The sequence below is a fragment of the Carassius auratus genome, unplaced genomic scaffold (assembly GCF_003368295.1).
Source record: "Carassius auratus strain Wakin unplaced genomic scaffold, ASM336829v1 scaf_tig00022685, whole genome shotgun sequence".
Classification (NCBI taxonomy): Eukaryota; Metazoa; Chordata; class Actinopteri; order Cypriniformes; family Cyprinidae; genus Carassius; species Carassius auratus.
This window is the reverse complement of record NW_020525209.1, coordinates 17,985-43,866: the sequence shown is the minus strand read 5'-3', so window position 1 is coordinate 43,866 and position 25,882 is coordinate 17,985. Positions and strand designations below refer to the sequence as shown.

Here is a 25,882-nt window from a genome sequence, read left to right as displayed (position 1 = left end):
ATGACAAACTGAAGAGGAAGAAACCCATTTTTATACTCATATAAAATATCTCTTACTCTTTTTATATCTACATCTAGCCACTTTTTAAAAAAACACATCTGTTCCATCTGTAGTAATCTTTGCATTTAAAAACAGAGGTTGATTCAAAATTGTTTCTCTTCCTTGTGGCTTAAAATCAATATGTGGTAAGAAATCCCTCCATGCCTCTAAAACCTCTTTATAAAAATCTGGTATTCCTTTTATCATTCCTTTTTTAACTCTCATCCATAAAATATCATCCCCTATTCTCAAATTTGAACATTTGTTTAAAAAATGTTTCATTATTACTTTCCATTCCTCCATCTTTTCTCTATTTAGATATTTCTTTACAGTTTTCACTCTCATACTCTTCTTCCTCTGCTCAACATCCATTTACCCTAACACTCCTTCTTCTTGAGAACCAATTAAAGTCTTATGTGCAATTCTAGGAGGCTTATTATTCCATAAAAAATCCAACACAATACCCTTTACTCTCTGTTCCACCCACATTGGCATTGCAGTTACAGATAAATTATACCACATCTTAGAGAGCATTAGACTATTAACAATTAAAACTCTTCCTTTCAACTCCAAATCTCTCACTTTCCAAAAAACTAATCTTCTTTTCATTTCTCCCACAATCTCTTCCCATCTTTTATCTCTTGAACTCTTTTCATCTTTCCCCAAATTTACTCCTAAAATCTTAATTTCTTCCTTTTCATTAAAAGCAATGCAAGCTGGTAATGCTGGCGCTTCTCCAAATCTCATAAAAGCAGTTTTTTCCACATTTATCTTTGCACCTGTTGCTTTACAAAATTTCTGCATGAGTTCCATTGCTATTCTAATGCTCTCTAAATCTTCTATTATCAAGGTGGTATCATCCGCGTACTGAAAAATCTTTTGTCCTTCCCTTCCATTTTCAATATTTATACTTTTTATTCTTTGATCCTTTTTAATCATCATTCCTAGAGACTCTGCGACCAAGGAATACAACTGTGCTGACAATGGACAGCCCTGCCTTATGGATCTAGTTATCTTAAAAGCATCCGTTAAAAAACCATTACATTTAATTAAACTCATTGCATCCTTATACAAGATCTTAATCCATTTTCTAAAATTACCCCCAAAACCAAAACGTTTTAAACTCGCAAATAAAAACTCATGCTCCACCCTATCAAACGCTTTTTCAAAATCCATGCTTATCACATATCCACTCTTCTTTTCTTCATTCATATAACTTATCACATCCCTTATGTTGCTAACTGTATCTGATATATCTCTCCCCTGAACTCCATATGCTTGATTTGATAAAATTATCTTAGGTAACACTCTTTTCAGTCTGTTTGCTAAAATTTTTGCTAAAATTTTAAAATCTACATTTAGCATAGTGATTGGTCTGTAGTTTTTTAAATCCTCCCTTTCCCCTTTTCTCTTGAATATTATTTTCACTAGACCCATTTTCATTGCTTGATTAATCTCTCCCTTTTTAAAAATCTCATCATACACTTGTTTTAGTATTTTCAATAATTTATACTTAAAAGCTTTATAAAACTCATTTGTTATTCCATCCATACCTGGACTTTTATTCACTTTTAATTGATTAATAGCTTCTTCTATCTCTTCTATTTTTATCTCCGCATCACACTCATCTTTGTCTTGATTATTAACTGTAGCTGTTATCGTCTCCAATATACAGTCTTTTTCCCCATCATCTATTCCTTGTGTCTTAAACAATTCTTCATGAAAATCTTTTACCTCCTTTAATATTTCTTTTGTTTCTTTTACTTTCCTTCCATCTTTGCATTTTATTTTTTTTATCGTTTCTGCCTTTTTCCTACTTCTTTCCAGATTAAAAAAGAATTTTGTGCATTTTTCTCCCTCCACAGTATATTTTGCCTTACTTCTTATCATTGCACCTCTATACTTTTCCTCCTGTATTTTACTTAAATCCTCTTCTAACAAAACAACCTTCTGCACATCAACGTCCTCTTTACTTAATTCTTCATTTAATTCTTTTCTGATATTCCTTTCTTTTTTGTTTCTTAACTCGTTGTAGAAATTTACAATATTTTATTGTAGATTTCTTTATTTCATATTTTACATTATCCCACCATATCCTTTTGTTTTCTACAAACAAACTACTTTCCTTTTCTTTGTCTATAATTTTTTCTATTTCCATTCTATAAGATTCATTTTTTAAAATCTCTGCATTTAAAATCCAAACTCCTGGCCCCCTCTCCATTTTATTAAAATCCATCAAAATAAACACAAAACTATGATCACTTAATGTTGTTTCCTTATAGTACACCTTTTCAATATATTGCTCTAAAAATCTTGTGTTTAACACATAATCAATCCTTGTTTGGCACAAAAAATTCTCTACTAATTGTCTTCTTGAATATTCTCTTCTTTTTTCATTCCTATCCCTCCATATATCAATTAAGTCATTTTCTTCCATTAAAACATTCAGCTCTTTTCTTGCAGTATCTGTTCTATAAACCATTCCTTCTGCCATATATATCCATTTTGCTAAAAACTGTATTGAAATCACCCATTAAAATTACTTTCTTATACTTTAGTGTAAAACTCCTTAAATCATGAAAGAAACTCCTCTTTTCCTTTTCTTCTGTTGGTGCATGTAAGTTGCATAAAACAAAAGTTTCATCCTCACTACTTATTTCTACTGCTAAACATTTTCCATTTCTATCATCAAATACCACATTCCATTTATCCTTCATATACTTATCAATTAAAATTGCTACTCCCCTTCCTTTTCTTCCATCCCCATTATTATATATTTTTTCCCCATTCCATCTTTTTTTAAAATCTTCCATTAATTCATCTTTCCAATTTGTTTCTTGTAATACAATTATATTTTCCTCTTTACACATTTCTTTCATTTTTTCAAATTTCACCACATTCAACAAACCTCTTGCATTCCAAGATACAATTCTTAAGACCATTAAGGATAATAAATATTTAAAAATATTCATCATTTCATTTTTCTTCCTCTTCCTCCACTATACTTCTTAAAACCTCACATTTCCCTCTAAATGTAGCTTTTTCTTTCATTTTTTCTTTTCTCTTTCTAGCACAGTCAATATTTGGTTTTACCTTCAGTAGACTTCTTCTTTGCATACGAGTGAATTCTCTATCTCTTTTATATCCTTCAGACTTTTGTTTCTCAGTCTCTTTTTCATCTTCCTCTTGTTCACTCTCCTCTTGTTCTTTTTTATGCTCCAGTTCTCTGCCCTTTAATGAAGTCTCCTCTAGTGTCCTTTCTTCTTCCATCATTTGTTCTTCTTTTTCTCTCTGTGTTCCATTTGTCTCCTCTTCCCTTTCAACTTCTGCCTGCTCACCACCATAATTTTTCTCCTCTTCTTCCACTTCTTTATGAATTTGTCTGCACTCTACCTCGGAGTCAGTCTCTTTGTTTGGTCTCTCCTCATTTACCATCCAACATTCACATTTCACAAGAACTTTGTGGCAATCTGGGCATCTCACTGCATCACAGTCCCGTGCAAAATGGCCTTGCTCCTCACATAGGTGACATTTGAAGTCTGGACAGTCTCTTAAGATATGTCCCGGATTCAAACACATACGACAAGTCTTCACCTGTCTGTCATGTATTATCCGGAAAAACTGTGTTCCCTCCGCTGTCTCAAACTTTGTGCTATATGGTAATGAAACCACCTGATCTGGAAACTTAACACGCACAAATCTCGTTCCATCTTCCACTTCAGTGCCTGGATATAGCCTTCTTTTAATTTGTGATGTTGGATGTACGCCCCAATTATCCAATTTATTAAAAATGTCTTTGTCTTCAAGATAAGCCGGTAGATGCATAAACGATACAACATATTCCCTTGTCTGTAGTTTTCTAATTACACAATCCTTTCCTTTAATAGTTATTCCGTCCAGTAGAATGTCACACATGTCCTCATTTCTTAAAGTGATTTCATATTCTCTGCCCAGCCTGGGCCTTACCGCCAAGATATGTCCTCCTCCAATTTTCTCTGTCACCATCTTGATGATATCCTCAGCTTTTCCATCTTGTACTCCCTCTAAATCAATTATCACGGTTGCTTCTTTTGAATATTTTCTTCCTCTTTCATTTCTTCTGTTATGTTCTCCATTGATTCCTTTGTCCACACTTCGTCGTTTGTCCAGTCCTTTGTCAATATCCGTTTGTATTTCACCAGCCATTTCCATGTCGTTTTCCATAAGATCCGTCCTTTAATCCAAGAGATAAATTAAATCAAAAACAAAAACACCCTCCAGACAGCATTAAGCTGCTGGAAGGTGGTTAAAGCAAAACAAACAAACAAAATTATACTTTCAAATCAAAAACTTTAGCAAAACAAAAAATATAAACAAATAAGGGAGAGCCTTCCTCTCCAACTACAGCACAGTACTTCCTGTCTGACTCAATAGCGCCCTCAGGTTGGTATGGCCGTAAGCGAAGACTGCTGCAAAGAGAGGGCTATTTAAAGAGCAGCCAGTCTAATCGCCAGTACATTATATAAGTAGGAAAGAAAACCCAAAAGCATGAAACACCTGGTATTCCTAGGCAGTCTCTCATCAAAGTACTAACCAGACCTAAACTTGCTAAGATTCAGAGATCGGGCATTGACTCTATTATTTGGCAAAATTGTTATATACTATTATATTTTTTTTTTTTAATGAAAGATTATTATATAATTCGTGAAATTTTCCAAAAAGATTAAAGCACCTGGTATTCCCAGGCAGTCTCTCATCCATGTACTAACCAGGCCCAAACCTGCTAATATTCAGAGATCGGCATTGACTCTATTTTTTGGCAAAATTATTATATACTAAGTGAAAAATGTCCAAAAAGCTTACAGCACCTGGTATTCCCAGGCGGTCTCCCATCCAAGTACTAACCAGGCCCAAACCTGCTTAGCTTCCGAGATCACACGAGATCGGGCATAGCCAGGTTGGTATGGCCGTAAGCCAAGACTGCTGCAAAGAGAGGGCTATTTAAAGACCAGCCAATCTAATCGCCAGTACATTATATAAGTAGGAAAGAAAACCCAAAAGCTTAAAGCACCTGGTATTCCTAAGCAGTCTCTCATCAAAGTACTAACCAGACCTAAACCTGCTAAGATTCAGAGATCGGGCATTGACTCTTTTTTTTTTTTTTTTTTTAAATGAAAGATTATTATATAATTCGTGAAATTTTCCAAAAAGATTAAAGCACCTGGTATTCCCAGGCAGTCTCCCACCGATGTACTAACCAGACCTTAACCTGCTAATATTCAGAGATCGGGCATTGACTCTTTTTTTTTTTTTTAATGAAAGATTTTTATATAATTCGTGAAATTTTCCAAAAGATTAAAGCACCTAGTATTCCCAGGCAGTCTCCCACCCATGTACTAACCAGGCCCAAACCTGCTAATATTCAGAGATCGGGCATTGACTCTATTTTTTGGCAAAATTATTATATACTAAGTGAAAAATGTCCAAAAAGCTTACAGCACCTGGTATTCTCAGGCGGTCTCCCATCCAAGTACTAACCAGGCCCAAACCTGCTTAGCTTCCGAGATCAGACGAGATCGGGCATAGCCAGGTTGATATTGCCGTAAGCGAAGACTGCTGCAAAGAGAGGGCTATTTAAAGACCAGCCAATCTAATCGCCAGTAGATTACATAAGTAAGAAAGAAATCCCAAAAGCTTAAAGCACCTGGTATTCCTAGGCAGTCTCTCATCAAAGTACTAACCAGACCTAAACCTGCTAAGATTCAGAGATCGGGCATTGACTTTTTCTTTTTTTTTTTTTTTTTTTTTAATGAAAGATTATTATATAATTTGTGAAATTTTCCAAAAGATTAAAGCACCTGGTATTCCCAGGAAGTCTCCCATCCATGTACTAACCAGGCCCAAACCTGCTAATATTCAGAGATCGGGCATTGACTATATTTTTTGGCAAAATTATTATATACTAAGTGAAAAATGTCCAAAAAGCTTACAGCGCCTGGTATTCCCAGGCAGTCTCCCATCCAAGTACTAACCAGGCCCAAACCTGCTTAGCTTCTGAGATAAGACGAGATCGGGCATAGCCTTTTTTTTTCTTTTTTTTTATTATTATCAAAAGTATCAAAACAAATACAATTTACATTCAAAATAGAGTTTCATATCCATCACATAACTACATAAACACAAGAACTTGTCTGTCCTATCACCAAAAGTTTGCATGTCTACATACATTTATACGTTTAATTGTAATGCCATTTTTCCTTTTTGTTTAGAAATGTATGCTTAAACCTCCTTCGTCATCCACACATACAAGTACACATCCATTAATGAAAACTTTTTCAAACAAATCCTGGCTCAGATATTTCCACATTAGAAAGACATTCTTTCTCATCACTGTTTTAAACAACAGATTAATGTCCACTTTTTTCCTTTCAAAATATGCCAAATTCCTTCTTGTCCAAATTGCATATCTTGCATGACTTAAAATGTAATTACACAAATTAACCTTCCAATCTTTACAATTATTACATTCACCGAATAAAAACATTTTCCTCCACTCATCTCCTTCTATCTCTTTTCCCCAGTCCTCCTTTATCAATCTTTTCAATTTTTCATGAAATATGTCTAGCTCTTTACATTCAAAAAATATATGCATTAACGTTTCTGCATCAGTTTTACATACATCACATTCTCAATTAACATTCTTATTAATTTGATGAATCACCACCTTTGTGTATATTCTATTATGTCTTAATTTAAAGTCCAAGTTTTCACACTCCAGTCCATTATACTTCACACTTAAGTTTTTCCATATTGACTTTACATTAAATCCTGGAAACATTTTTTGCCACACAGCTTCTGATGCAGGCACCTTAATATCCTTTCCCACAAAAACGTTATATATTGTTTTCGCATTCATTTTTATCTTTGGATTAAGAAAAATTGGCTGCTTGTATATTTGATTTATATTTTCACAATCATATTTCACGTCCATTAAAAACTCTGCCCATGCACTAAATACTTCTTGATAAAATAAGGGTATATTTTCAAACATTGGCTTCTTTAAAGCCATGAATACCCCTTCTTCTCCACATCCACTGCTTTTATCCAAAAAGTCTCCCATGAAACCTTTCCATCCATATTGCACTTTATCATATAAATACTTCTTCATTGTTTTCACTCTTATTGTTTTTCTTTTAACCTCTAAATCAATCAACTTTAATCCTCCTCCTGTGTAGTCTGCTATTAATGTATTTTTTGATATTTTAACCCCTTTCCCTCCCCATAAAAAATTATTAAGAACATCCTTGATCTCATTTACCACCCAAACTGGCAAGTCAACTGCACCTAATAGATAATTACATTTGGTAAGCAACAAGGAGTTAAACACTATTACTTTGCCCCTCAGTGTTAATTCTCTTAATTTCCAAAAGCGTAGCACTTGTTTTATTTTGTTTAAAATCCCTGTCCAAGTAGCATCTCTTGCTTCTTTTGCATTAACTCCTATATTCACTCCTAAAATCCTTGTGTATTCTTTTGTGACTTTAAAATTATTTTCACACCCGCTCATATCTATCTCTCCTATACTCATTATTTCAGATTTTTCAATATTAATTTTTGCTCCTGATGCTTTTCCATAAGTTTCAACATGTTTCATTATTCTTTTTATACTTTCCATATCTCTTACAGTAAATGTTGTGTCATCTGCATACTGGTGAATTAAACTCAATCTCCCATGTGGTACTGGAATTCCTCTTATTTCCCTATCTCTCTTTACCAGTGTCGCTAGGGCTCAACTGATATTGAATACAGCATAGCAGACAGCGGACACCCCTGCCTCACTGATCTTTCTAGTGGAAAATGATCTGTTAAAACACCATTTACTTTTACACAACTTTTTGCATTACAATATAATAAATTTATCCACCTCAGAATCCTCTCCCCAAAACCAAAGTCCCTCATTGCTTGTTCCATAAAACAGTGCTCCACCCTATCAAAGGCTTTGTTTAGATCCATACATAAAAGCAAACCTCCTTCCCTATCATTAACCATACTATCCACTACATCCCTTATTGTGCATATGGTATCTGTAATGTCTCTTCCTGGTATACTGTATGCTTGATTTGGCGATATTATACTTCCCACTACTCCTTTTATTCTATTGGCTAAGACTTTTGTCAAAATTTTATAATCAGTTTTTAAAAGACTTAAAGGTCTATAATTCCCCAAATTAAGAGGACTACCTTTATTTTTATATAGAATATTGATTATGCCCAAGCTCATTGATTCTGGTATCTCCCTTCTTTCTTCCATACTCCTGAATACCTTAATCAGTATAGGTGCTAAACTATCTATGAATGTCTTATAGAATTCATGCGTTAAACCATCTGATCCTGGACTTTTATTCGGCTTTGTTTGTCTTATTGCTTCTTTTATTTCTTCAATACATATATCACTGTCACACATAATTCTTTCTACATCAGTTAATCTAGCACTTACTGTATTTAAAACTTCATCCACACATTCTTGTTTTACATTTTCTTTCTTGAAGAGTTTCTTATAAAATAATTCTACCACTTCTATAATTTCTACAAAATCTGTTACCTTTTTCCCTTCTTCATCTTCCAACTTCATTTTGTGCACCTTTCCCCCTCCACCGCATACTGTGCCCTGCTCCTTACTATTGAACCCTCGCACTTTTCCTTTTCAAACAACTCCATTTCTGCTTTTATCCTAAAGAAATGTTCTTTTGAGTACTCAGGGTTGTTTTCTATTTTCTCTGCTTCTTTCTCTAACATATTTCCCATGTCCTCCATTTCCCTCATTCTCATAAAATGCCTCTGCTTTGAGTACCTTATACTTCTTTTTTGTATTTTCCCTTTCATTATTTCCCACCACTCACAGACATTCTCTTCAAATAATGAGTTTTCCATTTCACACTTTATACATCTGTAAATACTTTTCCTGTACTCTTCTTCCTTTAACAAAGATGAATTCAGACACCACATCCCCCCACCTCTTGTTTCCTTATTTCCAGCCATCTTTACTGTCATGGCAGCATGATCACTTACTCCAATAAACTTATATCTCACATTTTTCACGTAATGTAATATTTCTCTTTTAACTAAACACAGATCTATTTGACTTTGTTTTAAGTTTCCCAGCACCATTTGCCTTCTTGAAAATTCCTTTTTAAATGGGTTCTCCTCTCTCCAGGCATCTACCAAATCCTCACTTTGCATTAATTGGTTTAAAATCCTTCTAGACACAGATTTGAAGTTTGCACTTCTAGACACATCTAGTCTTGTGCACCACACATTAAAATCTCCAACCACATTTACCTGTACACAGTGGTTTCATTTGCTCAAAAACTCCTTTTCGTTCGATTTCTACATTAGGTGCATATAAATTAACCAATCTAAAAAGTTCATTGTTGAACATAAAATCTATTCCTAACAGTCTTCCTTTACCATCATTATATATTTCCTTTACCTTATACATTTCACCTTTTTTCATCAGAATCGCCACCCCACAAGCCCTCTGATTTCCATGATTTACATAAATATCATGTTCCCAGATTTTCTTTATATTGACCATTATGTCTTCAGACCAATGTGTCTCTTGTAAACAAATGACATCTGTTTTAAGCTTTCCAATAACCTGCTCAAACTTATTCATTTCTCTGAGTCCATTACAGTTCATGCAGGCAATGCTCATTATGTAAAACATTGCATATATTACCAGTATTAGACGGAGACAACACATAAAAGAAACTCAAGTTCTTACTTTTTTGCAAAGCATTCTTCACCGCCTTTCATTTTCCTTTTCAGCAACTTGATACTTGCTTCACTTGTGTCCAAATCCTCTTCCAGATTTATCAGTGGAGTCTCCAGAGACTCCTTCACCTCTTCTCTTCTGCTTTCCTTATTCTTTAGGCTTTCTTCTTCTTCTTGTTGCCTTGTTCCTTGTTTTTTCTTTTTCCCTTCATCCCCTTCACTTTTTGCCCCTTTTTTGATTGCCCCTCCGTCTTTCTCTTCCATCCTCTGTACTCTCCCGATACTCCCACTACCGTCCTTTAAGCTTTCAACAAACTCTCTGCTGCTCTCTTTCTCAACAGTCTGTTGTCCAGCAGTTAAATCTCTTTCTCTCCATGCATCCCCTCTTTCCTCTTCCTCCACCGTTAAACTCTCCTCTGACTCTTCATACAGGTCCACGAAGCTTCCCACGCTATCTCCTTCCTCCCGCTCTTCTGAAATTTTGCATACGCAAAATGCATTTCTCATCCTGCAAATGCTACAGTTTCCTTCATTGCATTCCCTTACATAGTGGCCCTGCATTCCACACCGAAAACATTTAAAGTTTGGACAGTCTCTCACTATGTGTCCAGGTTGAATGCACAGACGGCATACTTTAACCAGTCTGTCATGTATGACTCGAAAGTGTTCAGATCCTCCCAACGTCTCAAACTTAGTTGAGTATGGCAGCGATTTAACAGTATCTGTGAACTTGACTTTCAAAAATCTTGTTCCATCAGCAATGTCAGTCCCTGGCAACATTCTCCTTTTAATAGTTGAAACTGCTGACACTCCCCAATCTTTTCGCTTTCCCTTTATCTCCTCATCTTGAATATAAGTCGGCAGATTTAGGAATGAAACCACCATCTCATTATTGCTTATTTCCTTCGCCATCACCCTACTGTTCTTTATCTTTAGCCCATCCAAAATTTTGTTTTTTCCATTCTCTTCTTTCATTGTCAGTTCATATTCTCTTGGATTTTTATATCTGCAACCAATTACCACTCCACATTCTTCTCTTACTTTTTTCAGTAGCTCCATCATTGTAATTCTGTCTTCTCCAACAATCTCCACCAACACAGTTAATCTCTTATCATAGCTTTGTCTTCTTGATTCATTTTCATTTTCTCCCATATTCCATTTACCTTGTCCTTTGTCCATGTTTGTCTTATCAGCCCGTATCATTTATCAACTAAAAAAGGATGAGATCAAGAATAAAGCAAAAAAATCTTCTTCTTTTTTTTAAAAATAAAGATACCAAAACAAACCAAAAAGTCTAAATTTTCAAACAAACAATTACACTCCACGTGCTCTCAGCACCACTACTTCCACTTCCTGATTAGCTCAATTGCACCCTCAGGTTGGTATGGCAGTAAGCGAAGACTGCTGCAAAGAGAGGGCTATTTAAAGACCAGCCAATCTAATCGCCAGTACATTATATAAGTAGGAAAGAAAACCCAAAAGCTTAAAGCACCTGGTATTCCTAGGCAGTCTCTCATCAAAGTACTAACCAGACCTAAACCTGCTAAGATTCAGAGATCGGGCATTGACTCTATTATTTGGCAAAATTATTATATACTAAGTGAAAAATGTCCAAAAAGCTTACAGCACCTGGTATTCCCAGGCGGTCTCCCATCCAAGTACTAACCAGACCTAAACCTGCTAAGATTCAGAGATCGGGCATTGACTCTTTTTTTTATGCAAGATTATTATATAATTTGTGAAATTTTCCAAAAAGATTAAAGCACCTGGTATTCCCAGGCAGTCTCCCATCCATGTACTAACCAGGCCCAAACCTGCTAATATTCAGAGATCGGGCATTGACTCTATTTTTTGGCAAAATGATTATATACTAAGTGAAAAATGTCCAAAAAGCTTACAGCACCTGGTATTCCCAGGCGGTCTCCCATCCAAGTACTAACCAGGCCAAACCTGCTTAGCTTACGAGACCAGACGAGATCGGGCATAGCCAGGTTGGTATAGCCGTAAGCGAAGACTGCTGCAAAGAGAGGGCTATTTAAAGACCAGCCAATCTAATCGCAAGTACATTATATAAGTAGGAAAGAAAACCCAAAAGCTTAAAGCACCTGGTATTCCTAGGCAGTCTCTCATCAAAGTACTAACCAGACCTAAACCTGCTAAGATTCAGAGATCGGGCATTGACTCTTTTTTTTTTTTTTTTTAAATGAAAGATTATTATATAATTCGTGACATTTTCCAAAAGATTAAAGCACCTGGTATTCCCAGGTAGTCTCCCACCCATGTACTAACCAGGCCCAAACCTGCTAATATTCAGAGATCGGCATTGACTCTATTTTTTGGCAAAATTATTATATACTAAGTGAAAAATGTCCAAAAAGCTTACAGCACCTGGTATTCCTAGGCAGTCTCTCATCAAAGTACTAACCAGACCTAAACCTGCTAAGATTCAGAGATCGGGCATTGACCGATTCTTTTTGTTTTTTTTAATTTTTTTAATGAAAGATTATTATATAATTCGTGAAATTTTCCAAGAGATTAAAGCACCTGGTATTCCCAGGCAGTCTCCCATTCATGTACTAACCAGGCCCAAACCTGCTAATATTCAGAGATCGGGCATTGACTCTATTTTTTGGCAAAATGATTATATACTAAGTGAAAAATGTCCAAAAAGCTTACAGCACCTGGTGTTCCCAGGCGGTCTCCCATCCAAGTACTAACCAGGCCCAAACCTGCTTAGCTTCCGAGATCAGACGAGATCGGGCATAGCTTTTTTTTTTTTTTTTTTAATTATCATATTACAACATTCCATAAATATTTTGCACATGAAAGTCTTATTTACTTTTAAAACAGTCATTTAACATTTTTTTTTCTAAAAAAGACTCAATTAAAAATTAAAAGCATTATTAACATACATTTTAAGAACAATCTAAATAACATTTTTGCAATAATACATTAAAATGAAAATGTCATTCCAAAGAATGGATTCCCTTTTACAATTTTTTTTTTTTTTTTTTTTTTTACAAACACTTATTTTTCATCTTTCATATTATAGTAACCAAACAGAAAATTTAGAATAAAAAACATCTTTATCCTAAAAAAATTGCACACATGTATTTTTGCCACCACTCAATTAGTTTCATTGTCTTTAAAGAAAACATGTCTTGCTTCCCCCATTTCCACTTTTCCTCCTTTCCTTTAGCGCTTCTCTTCTTATTTTCTGCTTTTTAAGAACCTGTTGAATGTCTACACCTTTTGTTCTTGCTTTTACACCTCTATTCAGTCTTTCTATTCCTTTATTTTCCAAACCAAAAATCCTCCCCCCATTTTCCACTTCTCTTACCTCCGGCAGTATCTTCATTCCCTTATCCTCATCCTTTTCTTGACCTTTTTCATAGTCCATCCCAGTCGTGTCCACTTCTTCCTTTTCCTTAGAAAAGTCTTTGTTAATCAGATTTATTTCCTCTTTGTCTACTCCTTCTCCCGTCTCCATTCCTTGTTCTCCATCTTTGTTCTTTTCTTCATTCTCATCTTTGTTGGTTTCCTCCTCTTCCTCACTGTCCTGTTCATCTTCCTTTCCTTGAGTCTGCCGCAGTGAATCATTTAAATGCTCAGTTGCAGTATCTCCCATCACCTCCTGTACGTCCATATTTGTGTCCTCATTTACCTCATGTTCCATCTCACATCTGCATCTCATGATTGCTTTGTCGCAGCCTTGGCACCGTGGGACTTTGCAGTCCCGCGCATAATGCCCCTGCTCAAAACAGTCTCGACATTTGAATTGCGGACAGTCCTTTTTCTCATGTTCCACACTTACACAGATCCTGCATGTCTTCAATTGGTTGTCATGAATCACTCTGTAGTACTGCACTCCTTCTTCAGTCATGAACCTGGTATTATATGGCAAAGATGTCACTTCTTTTGGAAACTTTACCTTTAGTCCGTCCGCCACTGTTGTCCCCGGATGATATCTCCTTCTTAGAGGCAATATGGGAATTACTCCCCAATCTATCAGTTTTTGAATGATTTCCTCATCTTCTATATAGCTGGGCAGACTCAAGAAAGATACCATCCTTTCTGTTGCACACAGTTTCCTTATCTCACATTCTTTTCCATTAATCATGATTCCATTCAACAGTGAATCACAGTCCAACTCACTTTCCATAGTCATTTCAAATTCATTGTTATTCTTTCTTCTTAGTCCGATCAGTTTTCCAATTCCTACTTTCTCTTCAACTGATTTGATGATCATTATTACTGTTGTGTTTTCTATATCTTTTACAGTCATTGTTAATGTTGCTTCTTTTCTGTATTGCCTCTGATACTTTGTTTGGTGGCTCAATTTCTTTATCAATTGCTGTCGTTGAGATAAATCATTTCTTTTTTCTTCAACTCCATTATTAGTTCCAGTACCTTCAGTTGTTTGTAGTTCTATTTTTCTGTCTTGTCCATTGGTTTTTCCATCTGGTTTTCTCCTTGAAACCACCTTTGCCCAAGTCTCATTCCTGCTTTCAGCATTCCCTTCATTCATATTCCTTTCCATCTCGTCAGCAATATATCCAGATTCTCTGATCCCCATCTCATGTCCATTTGACAGTCCGTGTCCTTTGTCCATTAAATCTGTCATTTTGTTATATGAAACCCCAAACAGTATAAACTGTTTGGGGTTAAAAAAAACACTAACTAATATAAACTCAACACAAACAAAAAAACAAACCAACTAATAAAACTAAACCAAACTACAAAATGGAAGAGCCTCTCTCTTCCTACTACTGCCAGCTCACTTCCTGTTGCACTCTAGCGCCCTCAGATTGGTTTGGCCGTAAGCGAAGACTTCTGCAAAGAGAGGGCTATTTAAAGAGCAGCCAATCTAATCGCCAGTGCATTATATAAGTAGGAAAGAAAACCCAAAAGCTTAAAGCACCTGGTATTCCTAGGCAGTCTCTCATCAAAGTACTAACCAGACCTAAACCTGCTAAGATTCAGAGATCGGGCATTGACTCTATTATTTGGCAAAATTATTATATACTAAGTGAAAAATTTCCAAAAAGCTTACAGCACCTGGTATTCCTAGGCGGTCTCCCATCCAAGTACTAACCAGACCTAAACCTGCTAATATTCAGAGATCGGGCATTGACTCTATTATTTGGCAAAATTATTATATACTAAGTGAAAAATTTCCAAAAAGCTTACAGCACCTGGTATTCCCAGGCGGTCTCCCATCCAAGTACTAACCAGACCTAAACCTGCTAAGATTCAGAGATCGGGCATTGACTCTTTTTTTTATTTTTTTATTTTTTATTTTTTTTGTTATGAAAGATTATTATATAATTCGTGAAATTTTCCAAAAAGATTAAAGCACCTGGTATTCCCAGGCAGTCTCCCATCCATGTACTAACCAGGCCCAAACTTGCTAATATTCAGAGATCGGGTATTGACTCTATTTTTTGGCAAAATTATTATATACTAAGTGAAAAATGTCCAAAAAGCTTACAGCACCTGGTATTCCCAGGCGGTCTCCCATCCAAGTACTAACCAGGCCCAAACCTGCTTAGCTTCCGAGATCAGACGAGATCGGGCATAGCCAGGTTGGTATGGCCGTAAGCGAAGACTGCTGCAAAGAGAGGGCTATTTAAAGACCAGCGAATCTAATTGCCAGTACATTATATAAGTAGGAAAGAAAACCCAAAAGATTAAAGCACCTGGTATTCCTAGGCAGTCTCTCATCAAAGTACTAACCAGACCTAAACCTGTTAAGATTCAGAGATCGGGCATTGACTCTTTTTTTTTTTTTTTTTTTTTTTTTGTTTTTAATGAAAGATTATTATATAATTCGTGAAATTTTCCAAAAAGATTAAAGCACCTGGTATTCCCAGGCAGTCTCCCATCCATGTACTAACCAGGCCCAAACCTGCTAATATTCAGAGATCGGGCATTGACTCTGTTTTTTGGCAAAATTATTATATACTAAGTGAAAAATGTCCAAAAAGCTTAAAGCACCTGGTATTCCCAGGCGTCTCCCATCCAAGTACTAACCAGGCCCAAACCTGCTTAGCTTCCGAGATCAGACGAGATCGGGCATAGTTTTTTTTTTTTTTTTTTTTTTTTTATTGAAACAATTCCATCATACATAATTCTTCTTACAGTTTTCACATTGAAACATTATATTTTCTTCAAAATAAAAACACATATAATATATTACGCCTCTCCTAAAAACAGAAATTTACATTCCAAATAAAACCAATTGTTAAAAGTCCTCTTGCTTAGGCAACGTTATTTTGTATTTTTTAAATGTGTACAGAACATCAGTGGGAAACATCTTATGAAACGTATCCATTTTTTTCTCCATTTCAAAATATGTAAACAAGGTTTGCCCATAATTTTCCACCAGTCCTTTAAACACCATCCATACATCTGCTACATAATTTCTATTTTTTGCCACGTTCCTCCTTTTCCATATTGCATTTTTTACTAAAACCATCAATAGATTAATCACTTTTTTGTTTGTAATATTTTCATTCAAACCAAACATTAAGATTGTATTCCAGTTGAAAACATCTTCATTCCCTCTTAAATCTTTCACAAGTTCTTTTGTTTTGTCAAAAAATTCTTTCAGTTTTTCACAATATAGAAACAGGTGCAAGATCCCCTCATCCTCTTTAAAACAGACCTTACATACAGCATCTGGCTCCATACCTATTTTGCACAATCTCATTCCAGTAAAAATAACATTGTGTCTAATAAAATAGTCCAAAACTTCCAGGTCAGTATCTAAGAAATCCCATCTTATATTTTTCCATACATCCTTCTCTTGAATTCCATCGAAATGTCTTAACCAAAAATCATTGACTTTTGGCTTTTTAAAAACAGACAAATTAAAATACTGATAAAACATTTTCACATTACATGATTTCAAACACACCTCTTTGTCATTCAATTTTAAAAATACTTCCATTTTATTCTCCCCGCTCCCACCATCTTGAATCATTTCCAACCAGTCCTCTGGAATTTTACTTTTAACCTCTTCATATTGTTTTCTTAACACATCCACATTGTACTCTTCTTTTGCTTCTTCCATTGCATCTATAATTACTTGTATGGGTAAAAAACCTTCTTTGAATTCATATAAAATGTCCCTTACTTTTAAAATGCCCACATCTACCCACTTCTTAAAATAAAGTTATTTTCCTTGTGTCCCAATCTTTTTGTTTAAAAATAAAGGTTGATTTAAAACGATTCCCCTTCCAACAGGTTTAAAATCCACCTTTGCTAAAAAAGACCCCCAAGCGCTTAAAACTTCCTTGTAAAATTCTGGTATTCCTTGTATCATCCAGTTCTTCAGTTTCATCCATAAAATATTGTCTCCGATTTGTAAATTTCCACACTTATTCAAATAAAACTCCATAGTTCCCTTCCATTCTTCTTTATTTTCATCATCTAAATATTTCTTGACCACTTTTACCCTCATACTCTTCATTTTTTGTTCCAGATCTACTAGTGCCATCCCTCCCTCCTCTACCGGCCCAATCAAAGTGTTGTAAGCAATTCTTCGGGGTTTTTTTTCCCATAAAAACTCTAAAATGGATTTTTTTATTCTTTGTCTCACCCACAGCGGGATTGATGCTACATGTAAAACGTACCACATTTTTGATAACATTAAAACATTTACTATTAAAATCTTTCCTTTTAAATTTAAAAACCTGTTTCTCCAAAAGACCAACCTTCTTTCCATCCCATCCACTATTTCCCCCCACATATTATCCTGTACATTCTTTTCATTTTTCCCTAAAAGCACACCTAAAATCTTAAATTCCTGCACTTCTGTGAAACTCCAACACCCCGTTAAAACCCTCCCAAATCTCATGTATTCAGTTTTCTCTTCATTTATCTTTGCTCCTGACCCTTGACAATACAAATTGATTTTATCCATTACATTTTTAACACTCTGCAAATTTTCCACTATTATTGTAGTGTCATCAGCATACTGGTAGATCTTATTTAGCTCCTTTCCTCTATTTATTTCAATTCCTTTTATTTCTTTACAGTTTTTAACTATCAGTCCTAAAGGCTCTGCCACTAAAGAATATAATTGCGCTGATAACGGGCATCCTTGTCTTATAGATCTAGTTAAAATAAAAGGCTCTGTTAAAAAAACATTACACTTTACTTTTGTTAATGCATCTTTGTATAAAATTTTTAACCACTTTATAAAATTCTCCCCAAAACCAAACTGCTCTAAAATCGAAAATAAAAATCCATGCTCTACTCTATCGAAAGCTTTTTCAAAGTCTAAACTAATAAAATAACCATTTTTGCCTTCTCCACTGACATAACTTATCCCATCTCTTATACTGTTTGTTATATCAGCTATGTCTCTTCCAATTACTCCATATGCCTGATTTGTCTCTATTATACTCGGTAAAACATTTTTCAATCTGTTTGCTAAAACCTTTGCTAAAATCTTCAAGTCAGTATTTAACATGGTTATTGGTCTAAAATTCTTTAAAAGTGTCTTATCACCCTTTCTTTTATATATTATTTTCATCAAACCCATACTCATTTTTTGATTGAAAGCCTCTTTTTTAAAAACCTCCTCATATACTTCTTGTAGAATCAAACTTATTTTATCCTTAAAAACTTTATAAAACTCATTACCTATCCCATCTATACCAGGACTTTTCTTGTTTTTCAAATTATTTATTGCTTGTGTTATTTCATCTAGCTTTATTTCTCTATCGCATTCCATTTTGTCTGCCACCTCCACTCTTTTTGTTATTTGTTGTAATAATACATTTCTCATTTTTCCATCTGTATCTTTAGTTTTAAATAATTCTTCATAATAGCTTCTTACTACTTCCAAAATTCCTTTTGTTTCCTTAATTACCTCACCGTTTTTATTTTTCAATTCTTTTATCATTTCCGATTTTGCTTTCCCCCTTTCTAGGTTAAAGAAGAACCTGGTGCATTTTTCTCCTTCTACTGTATATTTTGCTCTACTTCTTAGCATTGCTCCATTACATTTACTTTCCTCAAATTTCTTCAATTCCTCCTCCATTACTATAACATTTTGCACATTTACCTCCTCCTTATTTAATTCTTCCTTTAATTTATCTCTTATCTCTTTTTCTTTAGCCCTTTTCACTTTCTGGATCAACCTGCTATACTTAATTGAATATTTTTTTATTTCATATTTTACATTCTCCCACCACAATCTCTTGTCTTCCCAATACATTCCATTTTCTTTTTCTTCTTCTATTATATTTTCAATCCCTTGTTTGTAACTTTTATTTTTTAAAAGTTCTGTGTTTAAAATCCAAACTCCAGGTCCCTTAATTTCATCTTTAAAATTCATTCTCATTAAAACCATTTTATGATCACTCAAAGAAGTTTCCTTATAAGTTACATCCTCTATAAAATAGGTTAGGTTTCTTGTACATAAAAAGTGATCTATTCTTGTTTGACATAAAAAATTACCGACTAGCTGTTTTCTAGAAAATTCTCTTTTCTTTTCATGCCTCTCTCTCCATACATCTATCATATTTTTTCCCTCCATCAAACCTCTTAATTCTTTTCTCCCTGTATCTGACTTAAAAACCATTCCATCAGCCATATCTCTCTTACTAAAAACCGTATTAAAATCACCCACCATTATTATTTTTACCCATCCTTCTATCAAGTCTTTTAAAACAGTAAAAAACATAGTCTTTTCTTTTTCTTCATTTGGCGCATGTAGGCTGATTAAATTAAATTCTTCATTTCCATATTTAATTTTTACCCCTATACATTTCCCTTTTTTATCATCATAGATAAGTTCCCCTTCTATTTCCTTGTTTTTTCTTATTAATATAGCTACCCCTCTTCCCATTTGTCCTTCTCCGTTATTAAAAAAGATTTCTCCATCCCATCTCTTCTTAAAAACATCCATTACACCCCTTCTCCAGTTTGTTTCTTGCAATAAAATAATATCCTCATTTTTACACAGTTCTTTTAGTTTTTCAAATTTCATTTCATTCAACAGTCCCCTAGCATTAAAAACAACAACACTTAAAACCATAAAATATAATAAAACAAGCATAAAACCCATTTTCTCAGTCCACGCTCTCAGAGACTTTCAACACTTCATATCTATTTACATTTACTAGAGGGTTCTCTTGTGTCACTTTTTTCCTAGCCTTATCCAGGTTCGGTCTTACCTTGGGCAATCTTCTTCTTTTGAGGCCTTTTACTTCAGTGTCTACATCCTCATTACTTTCCTCACTCTCTTTGTCTTCTTGATAGTTTTTCTCCATTTTGTCCAATGCACTGTCCAGTACCCTTTCGGTTTCTTGCACTGGTGCCAATTTTCCTCCTTCCATTTGAGTCTGCATCCTTTGTTCGTTGTCGTCCTCTCCTTGTCCATTACTGTTCTCTTTATTCCCACCGTCCTGCGTTCCTTCCTCCTCTTCCTCCATCTCCTTGCCTTCATCTCTCTCATACACCTGCTTTCCCTCCTGCTCCTCTTGATTTTGGTTGTTTTCCATCCAGCACTCACACTTATTCAAAACTCTCCTGCAGTCCGGGCAACTCACCGCTCTGCAGTCTCTTGCGAAGTGGCCCCTTTCCAGGCACTTGTAACACGTAAATTCTGGGCAGTCCTTTACCATGTGGTCTGGGCTCATGCACAGTCTACAGGTCTTCACTTGGTTACTGTGCACCACCCAAAAAAACTGTGGACCTTCTGCTGTCTCCATCTTGGTGCTGTAGGGCAGGGAGGCCACCTCTTTGGGGAACCGCACTTTAATATACCTTGTCCCATCTTCGATGCTGGTGCCTGGGTATGTCCTCCTCCTGATGTTAGAGACTGGGGTTACCCCCCATCCCTCTAGCTTCTTTAGGATGTCCTCATCATTCACATAGGCAGGCAGGTGCATAAATGAGACAACATAGTCCCTGTTTTGCAGCCTTTTCACCTCACAGTTTATTCCCTTAACCGTCAGTCCATTGGTTAATTCATCTGCATCCTCCTCATTCTCTAAGGTAATTTCATATTCCTTTGTTAGCCTTGGTCTCACAGCCAGAATTTTTCCCTGCGATCGCTTTAATAATGTCTTCTGCCTTTGCGTCCTGAACATGCAATAATTCCACAATCACTGTTGCTTCCTTCATATAAACTCTTTTTGCAGCACCTCTTCTTTCATCTTTATCCATTCCGTTTCCTTCTCGTCGTTGATTTTCCAGTCCAGGTTCTTTTTGCCTTTGTGTCCCTCCTTCCATTGCTTTGTCCGTCACCAAAGATTCATCCATTTTTAACATAAACAACCTATTAGACTTACTTTCCCCCCAAACAGCATACGCTGTTGGGAAGATAAAACTAAACAAAAAAATAAAAAACAAAACAAAACAAAAACTCCTAAAACAAACACAAAAAGATTAAATACAAACAAGCTTAGGTGAGCCTTCCTCACCCTCTACTGCCACGTCACTTCCTGTGAGCACTCTATCGCCCCCAGGTTGGTATGGCCGTAAGCGAAGACTGCTGCAAAGAGAGGACTATTTAAAGACCAGCCAATCTAATCACCAGTACATTATATAAGTAGGAAAGAAAACCCAAAAGATTAAAGCACCTGGTATTCCTAGGCAGTCTCTCATTAAAGTACTAACCAGACCTAAACCTGCTAAGATTCAGAGATCGGGCATTGACTCTATTATTTGGCAAAATTATTATATACTAAGTGAAAAATTTCCAAAAAGCTTACAGCACCTGTTATTCCGAGGCGGTCTCCCATCCAAGTACCAACCAGACCCAAATATGCTTAGCTTCCGAGATCAGACGAAATAGGGCATAGCCAGGTTGGTATGGCCGTAAGCGAAGACTGCTGCAAAGAGAGGACTATTTAAAGACCGACCAATCTAATCACCAGTACATTATATAAGTAGGAAAGAAAACCCAAAAGCTTAAAGCACCTGGTATTCCTAGGCAGTCTCTCATCAAAGTACTACCCAGACCTAAACCTGCTAAGATTCAGAGATCGGGCATTGACTCTTTTTTTTTTTTTTTTTTTTTTTTTTTAATGAAAGATTATTATATAATTCGTGAAATTTTCCAAAAGATTAAAGCACCTGGTATTCCCAGGCAGTCTCCCACCCATGTACTAACCAGGCCCAAACCTGCTAATATTCAGAGATCGGGCATTGACTCTATTTTTTGGCAAAATTATTATATACTAAGTGAAAAATGTCCAAAAAGCTTACAGCACCTGGTATTCCCAGGCGGTCTCCCATCCAAGTACTAACCTGGCCCAAACCTGCTTAGCTTCCGAGATCAGACGAGATCGGGTATAGCCAGGTTGGTATGGCTGTAAGCGAAGGCTGCTGCAAAGAGAGGGCTATTTAAAGACCAGCCAATCTAATCGCCAGTACATTATATAAGTAGGAAAGAAAACCCAAAAGCTTAAAGCACCTGGTATTCCTAGGCAGTCTCTCATCAAAGTACTAACCAGACCTAAACCTGCTAAGATTCAGAGATCGGGCATTGACTCTATTATTTGGCAAAATTATTATATACTAAGTGAAAAATTTCCAAAAAGCTTACAGCACCTGGTATTCCCAGGCAGTCTCCCATCCATGTACTAACCAGGCCCAAACCTGCTAAGATTCAGAGATCGGGCATTGACTCTTTTTTTTGTTTTTAATGAAAGATTATTATATAATTCGTGAAATTTTCCAAAAAGATTAAAGCACCTGTTATTCCCAGGCGGTCTCCCATCCAAGTACTAACGAGGCCAAACCTGCTTAGCTTCCGAGATCAGACGAAATCGGGCATATTTTTTTTTTTTTTTTTAATTAAAATTCTTTTACAAAAAATTTCAATTCATTTACAACATTCCAGGGAACTCAATTTTACAATTCCTTAAAACATTTTGTACATTACCTGAAAACATTTTATAAAAAACATCCATTTTCCTTTCCATCTTACAATACACATATAACAGTTGCAAATATTCTTCCATTCTCTTTTTAAAATATCCCCATATGTCTATTTTACAGTCTTTGTTTCTCACTATGTTTCTTCTTTTCCATATCACATACTTCCCCATTGATATACATAGATTGACCACCTCCTTATTTGTACAATTTTCATTCAGTCCCATTATTATCAACTCATCCCAGTTTGGAATATCTTCCTTTTCTCTTAGTTGATTTATCAAACCTTTTAAAATCTTAAAAAATTATTTCAATTCATCACAATATAAAAACAAATGTAAAAATCCTTCATCCTCTTTTTTTACATACTTTACACAAAGCATTTTGTGTCAAACCAATTTTACATAGTTTCATCTCGGAAAAAACAACTTTATGCCTTATAAAATAATCCAACGCTTCCATTTTTACATCTAAGAACCTCCATTTAACATTCCTCCATATATTATTTTCATCTAATCCAGGAAAATGATCAATCCAAAACTCATTTACTTTTGGTTTTGTGAAAACAGATTCCCTAAAACATGTGTAAAACATCTTCACAGTACAAGAGTTAAAATCATATTCCTTCTTCCCAACTTTAAAAGACACTTCTACTTTCTCTTCCTCTTTTTCCCCACTCTCTATTATTTCAATCCACTCTTTTGGTATTGCTTTCTTTACAACATCATATTGTTTCTTTAAAGTACTGACATTGAAATCCTCTTTTGCTTCTTCTAAAGCATCAATGACAAACTGAAGAGGAAGAAACCCATTTTTATACTCATATAAAATATCTCTTACTCTTTTTATATCTACATCTAGCCACTTTTTAAAAAAACACATCTGTTCCATCTGTAGTAATCTTTGCATTTAAAAACAGAGGTTGATTCAAAATTGTTTCTCTTCCTTGTGGCTTAAAATCAATATGTGGTAAGAAATCCCTCCATGCCTCTAAAACCTCTTTATAAAATTCTGGTATTCCTTTTATCATTCCTTTTTTAACTCTCATCCATAAAATATCATCCCCTATTCTCAAATTTGAACATTTGTTTAAAAAATGTTTCATTATTACTTTCCATTCCTCCATCTTTTCTCTATTTAGATATTTCTTTACAGTTTTCACTCTCATATTCTTCTTCCTCTGCTCAACATCCATTAACCCTAACCCTCCTTCTTCTTGAGAACCAATTAAAGTCTTATGTGCAATTCTAGGAGGCTTATTATTCCATAAAAAATCCAACACAATACCCTTTACTCTCTGTTCCACCCACATTGGCATTGCAGTTACAGATAAATTATACCACATCTTAGAGAGCATTAGACTATTAACAATTAAAACTCTTCCTTTCAACTCCAAATCTCTCACTTTCCAAAAAACTAATCTTCTTTTCATTTCTCCCACAATCTCTTCCCATCTTTTATCTCTTGAACTCTTTTCATCTTTCCCCAAATTTACTCCTAAAATCTTAATTTCTTCCTTTTCATTAAAAGCAATGCAAGCTGGTAATGCTGGTGCTTCTCCAAATCTCATAAAAGCAGTTTTTTCCACATTTATCTTTGCACCTGTTGCTTTACAAAATTTCTGCATGAGTTCCATTGCTATTCTAATGCTCTCTAAATCTTCTATTATCAAGGTGGTATCATCCGCGTACTGAAAAATCTTTTGTCCTTCCCTTCCATTTTCAATATTTATACTTTTTATTCTTTGAACCTTTTTAATCATCATTCCTAGAGACTCTGTGACCAAGGAATACAACTGTGCTGACAATGGACAGCCCTGCCTTATGGATCTAGTTATCTTAAAAGCATCCGTTAAAAAACCATTACATTTAATAAAACTCATTGCATCCTTATACAAGATCTTAATCCATTTTCTAAAATTACCCCCAAAACCAAAACGTTTTAAACTCGCAAATAAAAACTCATGCTCCACCCTATCAAACGCTTTTTCAAAATCCATGCTTATCACATATCCACTCTTCTTTTCTTCATTCATATAACTTATCACATCCCTTATGTTGCTAACTGTATCTGATATATCTCTCCCCTGAACTCCATATGCTTGATTTGATAAAATTATCTTAGGTAACACTCTTTTCAGTCTGTTTGCTAAAATTTTTGCTAAAATTTTAAAATCTACATTTAGCATAGTGATTGGTCTGTAGTTTTTTAAATCCTCCCTTTCCCCTTTTCTCTTGAATATTATTTTCACTAGACCCATTTTCATTGCTTGATTAATCTCTCCCTTTTTAAAAATCTCATCATACACTTGTTTTAGTATTTTCAATAATTTATACTTAAAAGCTTTATAAAACTCATTTGTTATTCCATCCATACCTGGACTTTTATTCACCTTTAATTGATTAATAGCTTCTTCTATCTCTTCTATTTTTATCTCCGCATCACACTCATCTTTGTCTTGATTATTAACTGTAGCTGTTATCGTCTCCAATATACAGTCTTTTTCCCCATCATCTATTCCTTGTGTCTTAAACAATTCTTCATGAAAATCTTTTACCTCCTTTAATATTTCTTTTGTTTCTTTTACTTTCCTTCCATCTTTGCATTTTATTTCTTTTATCGTTTCTGCCTTTTTCCTACTTCTTTCCAGATTAAAAAAGAATTTTGTGCATTTTTCTCCCTCCACAGTATATTTTGCCTTACTTCTTATCATTGCACCTCTATACTTTTCCTCCTGTATTTTACTTAAATCCTCTTCTAACAAAACAACCTTCTGCACATCAACGTCCTCTTTACTTAATTCTTCATTTAATTCTTTTCTGATATTCCTTTCTTTTTGTTTCTTAACTCGTTGTAGAAATTTACAATATTTTATTGTAGATTTCTTTATTTCATATTTTACATTATCCCACCATATCCTTTTGTTTTCTACAAACAAACTACTTTCCTTTTCTTTGTCTATAATTTTTTCTATTTCCATTCTATAAGATTCATTTTTTAAAATCTCTGCATTTAAAATCCAAACTCCTGGCCCCCTCTCCATTTTATTAAAATCCATCAAAATAAACACAAAACTATGATCACTTAATGTTGTTTCCTTATAGTACACCTTTTCAATATATTGCTCTAAAAATCTTGTGTTTAACACATAATCAATCCTTGTTTGGCACAAAAAATTCTCTACTAATTGT

At 34.9% G+C, this 25,882-nt stretch overlaps 4 non-coding genes and 2 pseudogenes across 4 annotated transcripts; all 6 read right to left on the bottom strand.

Annotated features, from left to right (window-relative positions):
* Positions 1-4,874: 4,874 nt before the first annotated feature.
* Positions 4,875-4,993, bottom strand: LOC113077470 (5S ribosomal RNA). Its single transcript, XR_003281344.1, has one exon. It is a non-coding gene; the product is annotated as a 5S ribosomal RNA (ribosomal RNA).
* Positions 4,994-5,507: 514 nt separating this feature from the next.
* LOC113077475 (5S ribosomal RNA) lies at positions 5,508-5,626 on the bottom strand. Its single transcript, XR_003281349.1, has one exon. It is a non-coding gene; the product is annotated as a 5S ribosomal RNA (ribosomal RNA).
* A 6,056-nt stretch (positions 5,627-11,682) lies between these two features.
* Positions 11,683-11,800, bottom strand: LOC113077487 (uncharacterized; annotated as a pseudogene).
* Positions 11,801-15,275: 3,475 nt separating this feature from the next.
* Positions 15,276-15,394, bottom strand: LOC113077498 (5S ribosomal RNA). The gene has a single exon (XR_003281359.1). It is a non-coding gene; the product is annotated as a 5S ribosomal RNA (ribosomal RNA).
* A 6,122-nt stretch (positions 15,395-21,516) lies between these two features.
* LOC113077494 (uncharacterized) lies at positions 21,517-21,635 on the bottom strand (annotated as a pseudogene).
* Positions 21,636-22,012: 377 nt separating this feature from the next.
* Positions 22,013-22,131, bottom strand: LOC113077469 (5S ribosomal RNA). The gene has a single exon (XR_003281343.1). It is a non-coding gene; the product is annotated as a 5S ribosomal RNA (ribosomal RNA).
* Between the last annotated feature and the right edge of the window lie 3,751 nt (positions 22,132-25,882).